The sequence below is a fragment of the Micropterus dolomieu genome, linkage group LG22 (genome assembly GCF_021292245.1).
Source record: "Micropterus dolomieu isolate WLL.071019.BEF.003 ecotype Adirondacks linkage group LG22, ASM2129224v1, whole genome shotgun sequence".
Lineage (NCBI taxonomy): Eukaryota > Metazoa > Chordata > Actinopteri > Centrarchiformes > Centrarchidae > Micropterus > Micropterus dolomieu.
In genome coordinates, this window is record NC_060171.1 from 2138329 (window position 1) to 2145098 (window position 6770).

Here is a 6770-nt window from a genome sequence, read left to right on the forward strand (position 1 = left end):
CATCTCCACATTTAAGAGTAGGCTTAAGACTTTCCTCTTTGATAAAGCTTATAGTTAGGGCTGGCTCAGGTGAGTCCTGAACCATCCCTTAGTTATGCTGCTATAGGCCTAGACTGCCAGGGGATTTCCCATGATGCACTGAGCTCCTCTCTCCTCTACTTTCTCTCCCTCTGTATGCAACCTCATCCCATTATTGCATGTTACTAACACAACTTCTCCCCTTTCCGGTAGTCTTGTGCTTTCTCGTCCCTCTCCTCTCTCCTCCTATCACTTCCTGCAGGTTTTCTGGCTCTGGATCTGAGGAGACTGGATCTGTGGAGTCTGGATCTGAGGAGTCTGGATCTGTGGAGTCTGGATCTGAGGAGTCCGGATCTGAGGAGTCCGGATCTGAGGAGACTGGATCTGTGGAGACTGGATCTGAGGAGACTGGATCTGAGGAGACTGGATCTGAGGAGACTGGATCTGTGGAGACTGGATCTCTGGGGTCCGGATCTGAGGAGTCCGGATCTGTGGAGTCCGGATCTGAGGAGTCCGGATCTGAGGAGTCCGGATCTGTGGAGTCCGGATCTGAGGAGTCCGGATCTGAGGAGTCTGGATCTGTGGTTGCAATTTATGATTATAAATGTGGGTGTGTGTTGACTTACAGGAGTTTGAGCTGTCATTAGTTGCACTGCGCATCACATGGTTGTGCTCTGTAAGTGAAAAACAGGTTACAGTTACAGAATCCCTTCTTGTCACGATCGTGGTGTGGAGGCAGGTTGTAGGACCCAAACGCAGGACACAGAGCGGAGCAGGTATAGTTCAACGAAGGGTTTTAATAAACAAACAAAAGCGAGCACACTTATAGGTGAGTGGCTGAATAACAGAAATCCAAAATCCAAAAGTACAGGGAGACAAGACAAGACAAGCAAGGCTGGTTACAGGCAGGCAGAGAGTACACGCACGACAGACTGGGGGGTAACATGAACAATGACCGGACAAAGACAAGACAGAAACACCAGGTATATATACACACAGGGACTAACGAGCAGGGCGGGAGCAACACAGGTGACAGACAAGAGGCTAACGAGGCACAGGTAGGGAGAGAGAGAGAGAGGGAGAGCAGGGGAAAACAGAGACAGACATGCAGAGGGATCACTGGGGTAACAGACATGACAAGGGTTACCGAACACTAGAAGAAAGACAAGACAGACCCCCAAAACCCAACAGACCAAAATAACACTAACTAAACACAAAAGTGCAACACCAAGGATGGCCAACCGGCAGAGCGTGACACTTCTAGCTCTGCAGTTTTATAAGCAGCCTGGATTGAACGCAGCAGCTGATACAACATTCGTTATAACCACAAGAGACCTGACTTGGACTCACCAACATGAAACAAAATGGTTGCATCTAACAAACGAAGCTGGCAAACACACAACGCCAGGTTCACTAAAATAAGGTGAAACAAACGATCAGTAACATGAGGCGGTGCCAGGCGAGAGGACAAAGACTACCAGGAAGGACCGGGTTTCACTCAACCTGGAGACAACCTTCCTCCAGATTACATCAGATTTGGCATCACATGTCAGGTCACGATCAGTGATGTTTATTCTGTTCTACAAATTCAAAGCCAGGTCTATTAATGAAGGTCTGAGACGGTGGTTTGGATGATGATAACTGTATCGTCGGCTAATTTCAGGTTGTGCCTTTCCTCGTGCTTTTGCAGTTTATGATGAGGAATAATAATATCACAGTGCAACAGGCACAGGGACTGTTTTAATACTTTAAGAACTTTGTCCTGGTTATACTCGCATACTTGTACTGAAGAAAACTTTTGACTGTATTTTTTTAAAGTGTAGCCCAGTATTAGTATCGCTACTTTTCCTAAGTAAGTAAAGGACCTGAGTACTTCCTTCACCACTGCTCCTCTCTGTCTTTCAGGTTAAACAAACACTTGTATGACTATAAATATCTATATATAATCTTACTGTGTTGTCAGTTTTAGCACAGCCTGCTGTTTCCTGCGAGGCCTCCTCTTTAAGGCAGGCGGCCTTGTGGGTAGTGACGTAGACCAGCAGGTGTGTTGTAGGAAACGAGTCTCTCCAGGTGTGAGAGGAGAAGCAGAAAGGCGTTGGGGGGTTACGCACAAGAGCAGACAATACCAGGGGAGCGTAGGGCTGGCAGAAAAAAATAAAAATAAATATAGGATCACAAATCAGATAGCTTTCCTGTTTTTCGAGTCTAGGATTGTCTTAATCTACTGTTTGACAAAAATGGGAAAGGAAGGTTTAAGGACGGACAGCTTAGATTTAGGAAAATGTGATTTTGCCAGCAAGAACATCAAATTGATGATATAGCATTGACTTGAAGGGTATGTGAAGAAAACAAACAATACATTGTCGTAGGAAAGTGGGAATTCAGAGTCATTATATTGGGAGATAAATGTACAGATATCAAAAGTGCAAGAGTGGGAACAAGTCCGAAATAAATGATGCAGGTCTTCCTGAGCCATTTCACAAAATGAGCAGTTCACATCAATGTCCTTCTTCTGTCTTAGTAGAAATACCTTGGAGGGATAAAAGCGACATTTTAGAAGATATTTTTTTATCTCGGATGGCGTGGTGGTGCAATGATTAGTGCTGTTGCCTCACAGCAATAAGGTTGCGGGTTCAAACCCTGGTTGCCCTGGCCTTTCTGTGTGGAGTCTGCATGTTGTTGTCTGTGGGTCCAAAGGCATGTGGCCTAGGAATTGTCCTTAGTGAGTCACCTGCATGCTGGAGAAGTGGTTGATGATGGATGGACTTCTTTATCCTCATTTAATTAAAAAGAGATATTTGGAAGGTAGGCACCAAATTTTCCTCCAGTCCAGATCAGTTTATTCCAATAAGGAGCAACATTTGGAACAGAGACTATTTCTTTACGAAACAGGGCACATATTGCTCGATTATTGTTCATGAAGTTAGAGGAGAAACAGGTCTGGCCAACAGTAGTCGCACAAGATCCAGTGGCAAAAAAGTTGGTACAGATACTATATCATTTCTAAGAAGCATTAGAGCACCAGAAGGGATTGCGTCAAAAACTAAAGCATTTTCCTTGGTGATACATGAAGACCATACTTGTCTAGGAGTTCATTAATTCACAACTACAACTGAGGAGCTGCATAACCAGATAAATTCCATAGACAAACAATGTTTATATAAAACGTCGCTGTTGTTCCAGATGTAGTATTTGTGAGGGGAAAAGTTATGTTTATAAACTAAGGACCAGGAGCAATTGTTTGTGAAAATTTGATAGTTTTAAGGGGATTTTTTCAACATTGTAGCTGCACAGTAAGAGGAACTTAAGACCTCCAAGCTTTGAAAACAGGTGGACCAGATTGAGTTTGGATTTCTTAAAAACTGTTTTATCCAATTTATCTTAAAGGTAAGTTTGGACCACCATTTACATAGGAGTTCATCAATAGGTAGTTACGATACATGACCAGCGGAAACACAGAGCCAGTGATGGTGGGCAGCGAGGGCCAATCACAGAGTAGATACAGTCACTGATGGTCACACATTACATGCTGCCACCGGTGAGTCAGTTTCAGCAACCAGAGCTCTAATGGCAACTCTGTGCAGCAATAATAAGCAGCACAGAGACTTCATCATCTCTGTGACAGGAGCGGCCTGCACGTGTTCAGCTGTACTGTGTCGCCCTCTAGTGGCTCCTTCCAGTCATTGTGTCCAACATGAGGTCACACTGCAAACTGCTGATCGACATGCACAATCACGGGTTTAGAGATGAGCTGCCAATCAAACACTCTGTACACCTGGTCCTGAGAAAAGGTCTGAGCAGGTGACTCAGGTGAAAACATCTGTGTATGTACGCTGAACAAAATTATAAAGGCAACACTTTTGTTTTTGCCCCCATTCATCCTGAGCTGAACTCAAAGATCTAAGATTTTCTCTATGTACACAAAAGGCCTATTTCTCTCAAATATTGTTCACAAATCTGTCAAAATCCCGGGGTTCAATTCCCCACCATGACACATCCACCAATGTGTCCCTTGGCACGACACTCAACCCCTCGTTGCTCCAGAGGCGTGCGACCTCTGACAAACATTGGAAGCTTCTTTTTGGATAAAAGCTAAATGACTAAATGTAAATGTGAGTTCAGCTCATGAGGAATGGGGGCAAAAACCAAAGTGTTGCGTTTATAATTGTGTTCAGTGTATTGCTGTATTACTACACTGTAGTATTACTACTTTTACTGAAGTAAAACGTCATTTGCGTGTCAGGGTTCAGATATTCAGGGATAAATGCAGACAAATATGGGCAGAAGAAGAAGACAACACTGAGAAGTTAATTTTTACTCATTCGTCTAAAAGTAAGAGCTGACTTGTTTTTTACTGACACTGGAAGAAACAGAGAGCCGGATTAAGAATTAAAGACGGAGCTTTAAAACCTTTGAAGCTGAATTTAATAACATGTTTGTGTGTTCTGAATAAATATTATATTGTTTTTAATCAGGCAGTCTGATAGAGATTAAGATCTCTTCAAGAGAGACCCGAGAACAAGAAACATTCACAAGAACACAATCAGCAAACAGAATGAGCACAACTACACAACAAACAGGGAATTAAAACATCAGATAATGAAGCTTTAAAACCTCCCAGGGGATGTAAGACTGTAGTTGGAGGGCAGTTCATTCCATTAAAACATCGGTTAGGGATATCAAAGGTTGGGTAGTTGCCAAAGCAAGTGTGAAAGTAAAATATATATTTATATATAAACAGAATAATTGTGATTTTAGACATAGCCTGTATAAAATCACAATTATTATGTGTGTGTATATTCTGTGCAATTATTCTAGTATATATATATATATATATTTATATATATATAAATGTTTTTATGTACTAGATTTAAATGAGAGAAGAGATTTACAGATGAACAACATGAGGCTATTTCTTCTTGATTGTAAGGAAGTCCATCCAACCTTGTGATGCAGAGAACAGTGATGAGTGCGATGTTTGTCATTTGTGATGCGGCGTGATGCACAGGAAGTGTTGAAGAGGCAGCATGACAGTACAGAATATCTCAGAGTCAAGGACAGACACTAATCGTTTTATGGTTGGAATAAGACAGACCTCCTTTAACTCTATACAAGAAACCTAGTTTGATTTTTGAGTCAGGTCTGTTGCCATGTAAAGCTGTGACAGCAGGAGAGTCAGTCACAGGTGTGCATGTACTTTTCTGCGTTTAAAACTAGTCTGTGTGATACTTGGAGACAAGTGTGTAACTTTACATTTATTCATTTAGCTGACACTTTTATCCAAATCTGACTTACAATTGCTCTACCTGTCAGAGGTCGCACGCCTCTGGAGCAACAAGGGGTTAAGTGTCTTGCTCAGGGACACAATGGTGGATGGGTCACAGTGGGGAGTTGAGCCCGGGTCTCTCACACCAAAGGCATGCATCTTATCCACTGCGCCATCACCACCCCAAGCTTGTGCTGAAAACAGGTGGGGACCTTTCAGGGGTGTGAAGAGACACTTAGCTCGCGAGGCATCAGGATTCGCGACATCAGGTTCACGAGACAAAAAGGTCCTTAAACAGAGTTTTGAAGATTTCCTCCATGCTGAGAGATATGAGCGGGGGTCTGGAGGGGGGGGGGGTCCCTTAGGAAACACTTCATTTCCTGCATTCTGGTGAAAGTTTCTGCACCAATTTATGGTGGAAGTGTTTATATTTATGTAAAAGGAAACACAGAATTCAGGTGACATTTCAAAATATATAAATCTAACAGAATGTTAAGTGTCCGGTCCACGCAAGAGGTATCCTGCCATCAGGCACAGAAACCCGGCACTCCTCAAGCCTTTAAAACAGGCCCTCAGCCCCCCGACCCACAAAGCTGGCAGGTGCTTGACCTCGTTCTTGCCACAGAGTGCCTAACAGTCACACCTCTACATGTGTCTGACCACTATTTCATTCAGTTCACGGTATGCCTAAAGGAAAAGCCCATTCTTCCAACGCCATTGGTTTTACACCGCCGCAACCTCCGCAACCTCCGCAACCTGTCTCCCGCTCACTTTGCCTCAGTGGTAGCTTCCGCTCTACCCTCCCTCAACACATTTTCCTCACTTGAGGTCAATGATGCCGCACAATCTCTGTGCTCTACACTAAGCTCGTGCCTGGATAGCCTGTGTCCTCTATCCACCAAGCCTGCTCGCCCAAACCAGCCCCACCCGTGGCTAACTGACACCATCCGTGGGCTCCGTACTGATCTCAGAGCGGCTGAAAGAAAATGGCGACCCCCCCGACCTTAAGGGCTACCAATTGCTCCTATCCTCCTTCTCAACAAGCATCAGTGCTGCCAAAACTGCGTCCTATAATAAGAGAATAAGCAGTGCCACTGACTCAAGGAAATTATTTTCCACTTTTAAAGCGTTACTAAATCCTCCTCCTCCTCCCACAAACTTGTCTGCTGATTCCTTTGCTGCCTTCTTCACAGGGAAAGTGGAGGCTATAACTAGCCAATTCTCTGAAACACTCAAACTCAACCATTGTAGAAGTCCTACTACATCTTTTCCTCTGCCCTCCCAGGTCAGTGGTTCTTCACTCTCCTCGTTTACTCACAGAGAGCGAAGTATCAGAACTCTTGACCCGTAGCCGTCCAACTACATGCCCACTGGACCCGATTCCTAAGAATCTCCTCCAAGCCATATCTCCTACTGTGGTCCCTGCAATCACTCATGTGATAAATACTTCTCTGGCTTCAGGAACCTTCCCGACCACTTTCAAAAG